The sequence below is a fragment of the Anomaloglossus baeobatrachus genome (genome assembly GCF_048569485.1).
Source record: "Anomaloglossus baeobatrachus isolate aAnoBae1 chromosome 3 unlocalized genomic scaffold, aAnoBae1.hap1 SUPER_3_unloc_1, whole genome shotgun sequence".
Taxonomy (NCBI): domain Eukaryota; kingdom Metazoa; phylum Chordata; class Amphibia; order Anura; family Aromobatidae; genus Anomaloglossus; species Anomaloglossus baeobatrachus.
In genome coordinates this window covers 1398373-1411000 of record NW_027441780.1, presented here as the reverse complement: position 1 = coordinate 1411000, position 12628 = coordinate 1398373, and the positions used below count along the sequence as shown (strand labels likewise).

General features: G+C 47.5%; 2 protein-coding genes across 2 annotated transcripts in view; one reads left to right on the top strand and one right to left on the bottom strand.

Annotated features, from left to right (window-relative positions):
* LOC142258709 (uncharacterized) overlaps window positions 1-12628 on the top strand; it is a 243094-nt gene that overhangs the window by 176515 nt on the left and 53951 nt on the right. The window lies entirely within an intron of this gene.
* Window positions 1-12628, bottom strand: part of LOC142258692 (uncharacterized) — a 28710-nt gene that overhangs the window by 13166 nt on the left and 2916 nt on the right. Inside the window, exon 2 of the mRNA XM_075331316.1 lies at window positions 8874-8936. The gene's annotated coding sequence lies outside the window, so the exon portion shown is untranslated. The remainder of the gene's footprint in view (window positions 1-8873; window positions 8937-12628) is intronic.

The following is a 12628-nucleotide window of genomic DNA, read 5'->3' as shown; positions in this document are numbered from 1 at the left end:
GCAGCTGTGATTGGTTGCAGTCAGACAGCTGTCACTCAGCATGGGGGCTCGTCTGACTGCAACCAGCCAATCACAGACGGGGGAAGGAGTCAATATGTATGAGGCTAATGAGCAGGTCCGAAAGAAGATGAGAGGCGGGGGAGCAGTGTGACAGCCGTGATCGGTGAGTATCTACTGCTTGGGGAGAAAGAGAGAGTGCAAGAGAGACAGAGAAACCAACACAGGCTCCGACATGTCAAATTCACTCCAGCATTGATTTTGTCATTCTGGAACTAAGTTGGTGAGCTGCGTTTCTGTTGACAAAACCGCACGTAAAACTCATGCAAAATGCACCAATTTGATAGCATGCATTTTTCCTTGCCTTTTTGATGCCCTCATTGATTTCAACGGGTGACAAATGTTGACAAAAACGCAAGAAATAATAAACATGCTGCATCTTTTTTGTCACAAACTTTTGACAAAAAAAATGTTGACAAACTGCAAGGTGCACATTACAAATCTGACTTCTCATAGACTTTGCTGGGAAGTCAGAGGTCAGAAAGTTCTGACAACAAAACTGCACCAAAAAAATGCAGCAAAAACGCGACAAAAACGCAGTGTGCGCATGTAGCCTAAATCACCCCTATATTTTTTTTTTGTTTCCTAACTGTTGTTCCTCTTGAATTATTCCTTCATTCTCTGCAGACAGGTTATTTACCTTCAGCTCAACCAAACATGAAAACTTCCTATGCCGAACCTCACAGTCAGAGCTGGCCCCACCCGGCCTCACTGTCCAGCCCCGCCCTCTTCCCACCCTCTGCACACTCATTAGGCTATGTTCACATTTCCGCTATTTAGTATCCGTCACAATCCACCGCTCTGATAAACAACGCAATTTGTTTGGCGGATTCCGTTGTTTCCCGTAGACTTGTATGAGCGTCGGATTGTGACTGATGCCATTGCGTTGCATCCGCCACGCAACTAATCAGTGGTGGAACGACTGACCATCGGGTGGCAGGAACGTAGCATGTAATGTTTTTTTGAGCAGCGGAATCCTTTTGATTTCACCGCGCATGGTCAAATCTTGTGTTTAATTATTCAAATCAATCTCTCTCGCGCGGCGGTCGAGCGATCAGCTGATCACCCGGCAGCCGCCTTCTGTGAGTGATCAGCTTATCACCCGGCAGCCGGCTACTGTGAGTGATCAGCTGATCACCCGGCAGCCGGCTACTGTGAGCGATCAGCTGATCACCCGGCAGCCGGCTACTGTGAGCGATCAGCTGATCACCCGGCTGCCGGCTACTGTGAGCGATCAGCTGATCACCCGGCTGCCGATTATTGTGAGCGATCAGCTGATCACCTGGCGGCCGGCTTCTGTGAGCGATCAGCTGATCATTCATAATAGCCGGGCCGCTGGTTAAACAGTAAAAAAAAAAGAAAAAGAAAAAAATAAACAAAACGTATCGTTGTTTTGCAATCAGTCACATCAGTTGTGCCACTATCTGCAACGCATCCGTTGCATCAGTCACACAAGTGATTGTGACAGATGCAAAACAACGGAAGTGTGAACATAGCCTTAGCTGTCAGTATTCGGCCCAGCACTGACCTGTTATCACTCTAGCATTAGAAATAACAGCCCCATATCGGGCTCTGCCCCCCCCCCACACACACACCGGGCTCTGCCCCCCCCCACACACACACACCGGGCTCCGCACCCCCTCCCCCCCACCGGGCTCTGCACCCCCCCCCCCCCCCACACACACACACACACACACACACACACTGGGCCCTGCAGCCCCTCCCCACACACACACACACACACACACACACACACACACACACACACACATCGGGCCCTGCACCCCCCAACACACACATCGGCCTCTGCACCTCCCCATACATCGGGCTCTGCAGGCTGCATACATATGGGGCCCTGCACCCCCCATACACATCAGGCCCTGCACCCCCATACACATCGGGCTCTGCACCCCCCACACATACATCGGGCTCTGCAGGCTGCATACATATGGGGCCCTGCACCCCCCATACACATCGGGCCATGCACCCCCCACACACATCGGGCTCTGCACCCCCCCACACACATCAGGCTCTGCACCCCCCCACATCGGGCCTTGCACCCCCCCCCACACACACACACACATCGGGCTCTGCACCCCCCCACACAAATCGGGCTCTGCACCCCCACACACACATCGGGCTCTGCACCCCCCCATACATCGGGCTCTGCAGGCTGCATACATATGGGGCCCTGAACCCTCCATACACACACATCCGGCCCTGCACCCCCCACACACATCCGGCCCTGCACCCCCCCACACACATCGGGCTCTGCACCCCCCCATACATCGGGCTCTGCACACCCCCATACATCGGGCTCTGCAAGCTGCATACATATGGGGCCCTGCACCCCCCATACACATCAGGCCCTGCACCCCCCATACACATCGGGCCCTGCACCCCTCCCCACACATCAGACTCTGCACCCCTTCCCACACATCGGGCTCTGCACCCCCCTACGACGCTCTGCACCCCCACCGTGTAGGGTATACACCCTTACCTCTCCTCGGTCCCCGCCGTTGCTCCTCGTTCGCCCGCTGTCTGTGCTCGGGACATATCAGCACAGTAGTGATGCCACCACTGTCCTGGACTGTCAGAGCAGACAGCGAGACAGTGATGAGAAGCAGCGAGGTGCTGCCTGTCATCTGTGCTTTCAAATGTATTAACATCTGTGATGCCGATACATTTGAACATGCAATCCTGAGCAGGGGGCCCGGTGCTGGAGGTGACCGCACGGTAGCCGCCGCCAGGCCCCTCCCCCTAGCTCACTGCCCCATAGCAGTGGAAGGGAAGAGTACGGAGTGTGGGGAGAGTAGGGGGGAATGTGTGGGAGGGTGTGGGGGAAGGGGGGTGGGGACTCCACGCACTGTACCTGCCCAGCAGGGCGACTACATGACGTCGACTGTTCTGCCCATCGACAAGGCAGAACATAAGCTCCTGCACTTGTCGTTGTGACATCACAGGAAGCAGCAAAATCACGTCAGGAGCCGTCACAAGACCGCACTGAGCCGGAGGAGAGGGGCTGACAGCAGGGCAGGTAGGTAGTTACTGTCTACTTATCTGCCCTAATGTAGCCCAATAGTGAAATAAAAAAAAAAAGCAAAATAAGCCGGATAACCCCTTTAAGAGGGTGAACAGAGGCGTACATAGAAATCATGGGACCCCATAGCGGAAGTTCTAATTGGTACCCCTCCCCCAAAAAATAAAAATGTAATTAATATTCAGCTGGGTCATATAAGAACCTCTCTCACAACTTTACAGCCCTTACAAAGTCATTTTCCTCCTAATGAAGCCCATTGATTCCCCTTTCACTGCCCCATAATGTATAATACCAACAAAAGTGTCCCACAAGCAGTGTATGATACCTCCACAGTGACTCCTCCACACCAGGGCTGAGGAGTCGTAAGAAAAACCTCCGACTCCTCAATTTCACTGATTCCAAGTCTGACTCCACGATTCCCTCATACAGTTCACACCAGAAGTTTCCATCCACTATCTATATAGACACATCTGCAGGTTTTTCCCTCCGCGCTCTATACAGACACATCTGCAGGTTTTTCCCTCTGCTCTCTAAACAGACACATCTGCAGGTTTTTCTCACTATATGACATGAAATCAGAATAAATCTTTCCCGTTTTAGGTCGTCTAGGAACCAAAATTATTTCTATTTGCCAAATGCCGGAATAATGGGAGAGAGAGGGAATGTCATACACAGGCTCCCCCTGATGTCATTACGCCTATCAGGGGCCCACAGCTGCAGAGCAAGTGCGGAACAGGGAGCCAGTGGCCATCTGCTCCTCAATGCTGTTTAACCTGCATCCGAGGAAATAGTAATGGCCCCCATCACTCACAGGCCTGGTCGTTGTGCCCCTGCATAAATTACACCATATACATGACACACACATAGATACTATATGAAAGATAGATAGATGGATACATTAGATAGATGGATGCAGGGTCAGACTGGGGTGTCTGGGGTCCAAAGGAGGAGGTAACTCTAGGGCCCACACCAACTATATGCAAATACCTGCAGGAGCCCCCACACAGCCTCCTACGCACGGCAGGAGCCCCCCCACACAGCCTCCTGTTCACGGCAGGAGCCCCTCCACACAGCCTCCTGTTCACGGCAGGAGACCCTCCACACAGCCTCCTACGCACGGCAGAAGCCCCCCCACACAGCCTCCTGTTCACGGCAGGAGCCCCCCCACACAGCCTCCTGTGCACGGCAGGAGCCCCCCCACACAGCCTCCTGTGCACGGCAGGAGCCCCCCCACACAGCCTCCTGTGCACGGCAGGAGCCCCCCCACACAGCCTCCTGTGCACGGCAGGAGCCCCCACACAGCCTCCTATGCACGGCAGGAGCCCCCACACAGCCTTCTATGCACAGCAGGAGCCCCCACACAGCCCCCTACGCACGGCAGGAGCCCTCCCACACAGCCTCCTGTTCACGGCAGGAGCCCCTCCACACAGCCTCCTGTTCACCGCAGGAGACCCTCCACACAGCCTCCTAAGCACGTCAGAAGCCCCCCCACACAGCCTCCTGTTCACGGCAGGAGCCCCCCCACACAGCCTCCTGTTCACGGCAGGAGCCCCCCCACACAGCCTCCTGTGCACGGCAGGAGCCCCCCCACACAGCCTCCTACGCACGGCAGGAGCCCCCACACAGCCTTCTATGCACAGCAGGAGCCTCCACACATCCTCCTATGCACACAAAAAAAATTACACTTACCTAATCCCGATTCCCAATACCGAAGCCTCCGTCTCCTCTTCTATGGCGGCCTGCAGAGACAGTGCTATGCAATGACTTCACCGCGCTGTACTCGTGACACGATGACATCTCCTAAGCCATAGACCTGTAGCGGTTTGCAACTTAGGAGACGGGCAATGATAGAGCATGGAACTCTTGCTCTGTTACAGGATTGGACTGTATTGGGGGCAATGTGGCGCTAAAACAGTTCAATGTGGTAGTGGCAGAAGATTCAGGGCTGCAGGCAAGAAGTTCGGAGCCGGAGCCCCGAGTCTTGGATACCAGCAACGCCCCTGACGCCGGGTCCCTTCTGTGTCCAGTTTGGGGGCGCACCGGGGCATTGGCTGTGTCTGTGCACCAGATTGATGCCTAATAGATGATAGACAGATAATAGGATGGATGTATAAATAGACAGATACAGATAGAATGTATACACAGAAACACAGCTACATATTGCACACTATACAGGACAAACATATCTTATACATGACACAGACAGACGGCACATAATACATGATTCACATTACACTCACCGCCTTCCTGGCCTCCTGGAGTTTAGAGGGTCTTTAGAAGCAGCTTCTCCAGCTGCAGTCGTGCAGGCGGCCCTACCCACACTCTCTGGTGAAGACGGGAGAAGACAGGACGCAGAGCACACAGGATGAGAGGGCGCCCTCTGCTGGAGCCTGTGCACCGCAGGAGCAGCAAATGAAAGTAAATTGATGCTCCCTCCAGCACCCCCTGTGCTGTCTGCTGGTTGGACCCCTGTGCGACCGAACTAATCGCACATACCTAAAGCCGGCCATTAATGTAACCCCCATATTCCGCTATATATAATGCACACCCATTAGCTCTCCATTTAGTATAATGGGCTTCACACTGCCTTCCATATATTACTATATATTATAATGCACCCCATAGTCTTCCATATATAATACATACCCATATTCCTTCATATATTGTAATACACCCCATAGTCCTCAATATAGTATAATTCAGCCCTCATAGTCCTCTATATATTACAATGCACTCTTCATATATTATAATGCATCCCTATAGTCCGCCATATAATATAATGTAACCACCATAGTCCTCCATATCGTGTAATGCACCCACCATAGTCCTCCATATCGTGTAATGCACCCACTATAATCCTCCACATAGTATCATGGCCATTGGCCACCAATGTACTAATTCCTTTATGTATAAAAAAAAGGAAGACAAACCTCTCCTCTTTCCCGCACTGCTCCAGTCTCTGCAGTGGTGCGTGCTCTGCAGCTCTGCACATCTCAGCACAGCGGGCACACAGTAGTGATGTCATCGCGCCCCCCTGTGCTGAGACGTCAGATCTCAGACACCGAAGCAGAACGATGGAGGAGGAAGCAGAGAGCTCCATCTTTCATCATTGCTTTCAACTGTGGCGACATCTGCAATGCTGAGCAGGGGAACGAGCGGTGCCAGCGCTGACAATACTCCCCCCCCCCCGATCTCTGCTTTATGTTATACCACACTGGGCGGCTGCAAAAACATCAAAAAGCTGTTTCAAATGTATAATTTTTTTTGTTTTCTTTGGATTTTTTGTATGAAACATTTTTTTGATTTATATAAAACCTTTCTGATCTTATTCACTTTCTTTTCTCCCAGTTTGGGGTGTTGAGTAGAGATGAGGGAACCTGTGAAAGTTCGGTTCGGCGGCAGCAGTCGTACCTCCATTAGTTGGAAATTGACCCGAAACCCAATGGAAGTCACTGATTGGCCGTTCGAGTCTCCGCCAACATAATGCCAGCCATAAGCAGAATACTTCCGGGAGAGGGTGGACGGGGTTTTTCCATTTTTGTTTTTTACAAGGGGGGGGGGCACACATTACATGTGATCACGCTGGTTTTACCCCCAGTGTGAGTAGATTAAACACTGCAAAAGGCTTGCACCGGGCTGAGCACCGAGCGTACCTGAGCACAGCGATGCTGGCGTCATTGCTCAGCTTACACAAAGCATCTAAACTATTTTTTTTAAAAATTGGCATTTGGCTCAAAAAAAAACGAACATTGAACATCGGGATCACTCATCTCTAGTCCTGAGATCCTCTGCTCGCTGATATAATACACTGGGCTCTGTATTGTGATTATTTGTCCATCAGTGTAGACGTCGTATGTGCACACACCGCTTCATAGACTCCGTCGAGTGCGACCATGCTACGGTGCTCGGTACAAGAATTTTGATGCTCGGACGGGATTGATTTGTTTACTGAGTATAGTGGAAGTCAATGGGGAACGCAAGCATTTTTCATAGTTAACAGAGATAGACAGATATATATAATCTAATATATAAAGCTCAGTGCATGTATGTATGTATGTGTGTATGTCCGCTAAAGCACCGTCGCATTTACAATTACGAAATTTTGCACAGACGCCTCATTGGACCCAGGGAGCGTCGTAGAATATGTTTTGACAGAAAAATATAACCCCGTGCTTTACAGTTAGTCTCTAAAATCCTGCCGCCATTAAACTGAATGGAGGTGGGAGCTATAGGTTATTAATAGCAACTGTCAGTGGTTGCTATAGGAACAAAATAAACTGTTAAGGGTATTTTACATGCTGCGACATCACTAGCGATCTCGTTAGCGATGTGAAATTCTAGATCGCACATGCGTAAAATGACCTATGTGCGATCCGAAAGATCGCACTTGCGATCTAGAATTTCACATCGCTAACGAGATCGCTAGTGATGTCGCAGCATGTAAAGTATCCTTTAGTTGAAGTTTATGCGTGAGGTAATATGATGACGGTTGAGAGATGTATAGAGAGACAGAAAAAGACAGCCCGGGCAAAGAGACAGCCCGGGCAAAGAGACAGCCCGGGCAAAGAGACAGCCCGGGCAAAGAGACAGACAGACAGACACACACACATAGAGACAGACACAGAGATGGAGACAGATAGACTGATACAAATACAGACAGAGATAGAAATAGTCAGACAGAGACATAGACACAGACAGACAAGGAAAGAGACAGACAGAGACTGGGAGAGAGACAAAAAGACAGTTACTATCCCGGGCAACGCCAGGTTACTACAGCTAGTCTAATATATAAAGGTGTGTGTGTGTGTGTGTGTGTGTCCAGGATTGGCATCTGCACCGTCGCAGCTACAGCCACAAAATTTTGCACACTCACACGTCTGGACCCAGAGAGTGTCACAGGCTATGTTGTAAGGCAAAATTTTAAACCCGCGCGTTACAATTTACCAATTAATTTTGCCCCTATCTACATAATGGGGAAAAAGTGAAACGAAGAATGTATCCGCACGGTCGCATTTACAATCAGGAAATTTTGCATAGACACCTCATGTGACCCAGGGAAAGTCGTAGACTATGTTTTGACAGAAAAATGTAACTCCATGCTTTACAGTTACTCTCCAAAAAACATGCCTCCATTAAAGTAAATGGAGCCTGGAACTACAGGTTATTAGTAGGAGCTGTGATTGGTTGCTATAGGAACAAAAGACATTCATAGTATAAGAAGATTATATGTGAGGCAATAAGATGTCTGTGGGGAGACGGAAAGAAAGACACACACCGGGGAAAGAGACGCACCGGGGAAAGAGACGCACCGGGGAAAGAGACGCACCGGGGAAAGAGACGCACCGGGGAAAGAGACGCACCGGGGAAAGAGACGCACCGGGGAAAGAGACGCACCGGGGAAAGAGACACACCGGGGAAAGAGACACACCGGGGAAAGAGACAGATGGAGCACATTACTTGGCCAATTTAGTTAAATCTGTGTGGAATATCTGTGGTGTTGAAATATATGTTGTGAAATGCTTCTATTAGCTTAGTTTTTGGCTTTTTTATAATTACATTTCTATCTGTTTTGTGGTTTTTGTGTGCAGAATACATTTTTGTTAATACCTTCTATTTTGTTAACAACAGTTATTAACCCGGGCGAAGCCGGGTAGTACAGCTAGTAGATATATAGTTAGATAAATAATAGTGATAAATAGATAATAGATAGATGAGATAGATAATACAGATAAATAATAGACAAGTAGACAGATAGTAGATAGATCACTGCACTGACCCTTTCTCCTGTGTTCTGCGCTGATCTTCGGCCCCGTCCTCCTCACGGATTTATACCAGCTGTCTGATAGATAAATGAGATGGATAGTTACAGTCATATGAAAAAGTTTGGGCACCCCTATTAATGTTAACCTTTTTTTTATAACAATTTGGGTTTCTGCTATTTCACTTTCATATATCTAATAACTGATGGACTGAGTAATATTTCTGGATTGAAATGAGGTTTATTGTACTAACAGAAAATGTGCAATCCGCATTTAAACAAAATTTGATCGTTGCAAACGTTTGGGCACCCTTATCAATTTCTTGATTTGAACACTCCTAACTACTTTTTTCTGACTTACTAAAGCACTAAATTGGTTTTGTAACCTCATTGAGCTTTGAAACAGACAGGTGTATCCAATCATGAGAAAAGGTATTTAAGGTGGCCACTTGCAAGTTGTTCTCCTATTTGAATCTCCTATGAAGAGTGGCATCATGGGCTCCTCAAAACAACTCTCAAATGACCTAAAAACAAAGATTATTCAACATAGTTATTCAGGGGAAGGAGACAAAAAGTTGTCTCAGAGATTTAAACTTTCAGTTTCCACTGTGAGGAACATAGTAAGGAAATGGAAGAACACAGATACAGTTCTTGTTAAGCCCAGAAGTGGCAGGCCAAGAAAAATATCAGAAAGGCAGAGAAGAAGAATGATGAGAACAGTCAAGGACAATCCACAGACCACCTCTAAAGACCTGCAGCATCATCTTGCTGCAGATGGTGTCAATGTGCATCGGTCAACAATGCAGCGCACGTTGCACAAGGAGAATCTGTATGGGAGAGTGATACGAAAGAAGCCGTTTCTGCAAGCACGCCACAAACAGAGTTGCCTGAAGTATGCAAAAGCACATTTGGACAAGCCAGTTATATTTTGGAAGAAGGTCCTGTGGACTGATGAAACAAAGATTGAGTTGTTTGGTCATACAAAAAGGCGTTATGCATGGGGGCAAAAAAACACGGCATTCCAAGAAAAGAACTGGCTACCCACAGTAAAATTTGGTGGAGGTTCCATCATGCTTTGGGGCTGTGTGGCCAATGCCGGAACCGGGAATCTTGTTAAAGTTGAGGGTCGCATGGATTCAACTCAGTATCAATAGATTCTTGACAATGTGCAAGAATCAGTGACGAAGTTGAAGTTACCCATGGGATGGACATTTCAGCAAGACAATGATCCAAAACACCGCTTTAAATCTACTCAGGCATTCATGCAACATTACAATGTTCTGGAATGGCCATCCCAGTCCCCAGACCTGAATATCATTGAACATCTGTGGGATGATATGAAGCGGCTGTCCATGCTCGGCGACCATCAAACTTACCTGAACTGGAATTGTTTTGTAAACAGGAATGGTCAAATCTACCTTCATCCAGGATCCAGGAACTCATTAAAAGCTACGGGAAGTGACTAGAGGCTGTTATTTTTGCAAAAGGAGGATCTACAAAATATTAATGTCACTTTTATGTTGAGGTGCCAATACTTTTGCACCGGTCAAATTTAGTTTAAATGCGGATTGCACATTTTCTGTTAGTACAATAAACCTCATTTCAATCCAGAAATATTACTCAGTCCATCAGTTATTAGATATATGAACCTGAAATAGCAAAAACCCAAATTGTTATAAAGAAAAAAGGTTAACATTAATAGGGGTGCTCAAACTTTTTCATATGACTGTAATAGTGATAGATTTGGATAGAAAATAGACAGATAATGAGATAATAATTAATATAGACAGGTCTATGATAGATGGATATGTGATAGATAGATGATCGATAGTAGAAAGATGGAGAGATATATATATTTATTCATTGATATGGCACTATTAATTCCATAGCGCTTTAAATACATTGGCAACACTGTCCCCATTGGGGCTCACAATCTAAATTCCCTATCTGTATGTCTTTGGAGTGTGGGAAGAAACCGGAGAACCCGGAGAAAACCCACACAACCACGGGGAGAACATACAAACTTCTTGCAGATGTTGTCCTTGGTGTTATCTGAACCCAGGACCCCAGCATTGCAAGACTGCAGTGCTAACCACTGAGCCACCATGCTGCCCAATGGATAGAGATAGACAGAGAATAGAGATAGATAGATAATAGATAGTGATGAGCGGACTGTCAGATACCCGGGAGGCAGGTCCATATGGGTTTAACATAAAAAACCTGATTCGGGCCCGGAATTGATCCCGGATATCTGGCCGGATGGCGGTCCCCATATAAGTCTATGGGGACCAGAGTCCTGTGCTTTAAAATGGTGGTAGAAGGGATAGTGTGATTGGAGCAGACACATTATGCTGTGAGTTTCCGCTTGGCAATAACCTCATTAACCTCATACAAATTCACTGCTTCTCCGCCCACTGCCAATCCCCACATCGCTGATTGGTTGCAGTCAGACGCGCCCCAAGCCTGTGTAACAGTGTGTCTGACTGCAATATATAAAAATAAAGAAAAAATTGGTGTAGCATCCCCCCGTATTATGAAGCCCAGTACAGATAAAGCATACAGCTACAGGCTGCAGCCCCCAGCCGTACCTTTACATTGGCTGTGAATTTAAAAAAAAAGAACTGCATGTAGCTTTTTAAAAGTATATAATTTTAAAAAAATCTGTGTGCAGCCCCCCCCTAATTTTGATACCCGGCCATGATAAAGCTCGCAGCTGGAAGCTGGTATTTCCAGGCTGGGGAGACTCTTGTATATTGGACCCCCCTCGGCCTAAATATAGCCTGTAGCCGCCTGGAATTGCTGGATCCATTATATGTGCCAGTCCTGGCACTTTACCCATCTCATCCCAATTGCCCTGGTGTGGACAAAATCAAGGTAATCAGGGGTTAATGGCAGCCCAGAGCTGCCACTAAGGCCTGGATTAGTAATGGGGATGTGTTTATGAGACTCCTCATTAATAATATGTAGGTGAAAAAAAATAAACACAAACACCAAAAAAAATCCTTCATCTGAAATAAAATACAAAAAAAGCACCCCTTTATTAACCCCCAAAACACCCAGGACCAACGTAATCCACACAAGGTCCCACGAAGATTGCATCTCTGCTACATCTGAAATCACAGCGTGTGGCCATAGAACATGGCTTCAGGCTGGAGTCACACTTGTGTATGACTCGCACGAGTGCAATGTCAGAAAATATCGCATTGGCCTCAAACCAATGTTAATCAATGAGGCAGCTCCGATCTGCGTTTTTGTCTCAGCTCCAATCGAACTAAGGAAAAAAATAAATGAATAAAAAAAAAACAAAAAAAAAAACACAGAATGCTGCGATTGCACAGGTATCTCGCGCGAGACTCTCCAATGCAAATCTGTGGGTGTGAGGAAGAAAAAAAAATGTCACACGGACCATCCTAGTGACATCCGTTTTTATGGATACAATTCTATCATGTAGCAGAAAACACTGCCCTGTGCGCACTAGAAAATGGAATATTCTTATGCAAATTCCGCACCCTCTGAAAGATAACCGCATCTGCGGGAAATAACGCAGCAAACCGCACCCGAAAACCGCATGCGGTGTAAGCGTGGTTTGTATGCTGTATTGCCGTGAATTTTCCGCAGGTTGTTCCCTGCGGTTTTTTACCATTATCTATGTTAAAAACTGCAGGTACCTGCGGAAAAGGAGTGACATACAAGGAGAAAAAACGAACGCAGCGTGCGCACATTTTATTTTTTTTTTTTTACTATAGGTTTTACTGGGAAATGACTGCAGAAAG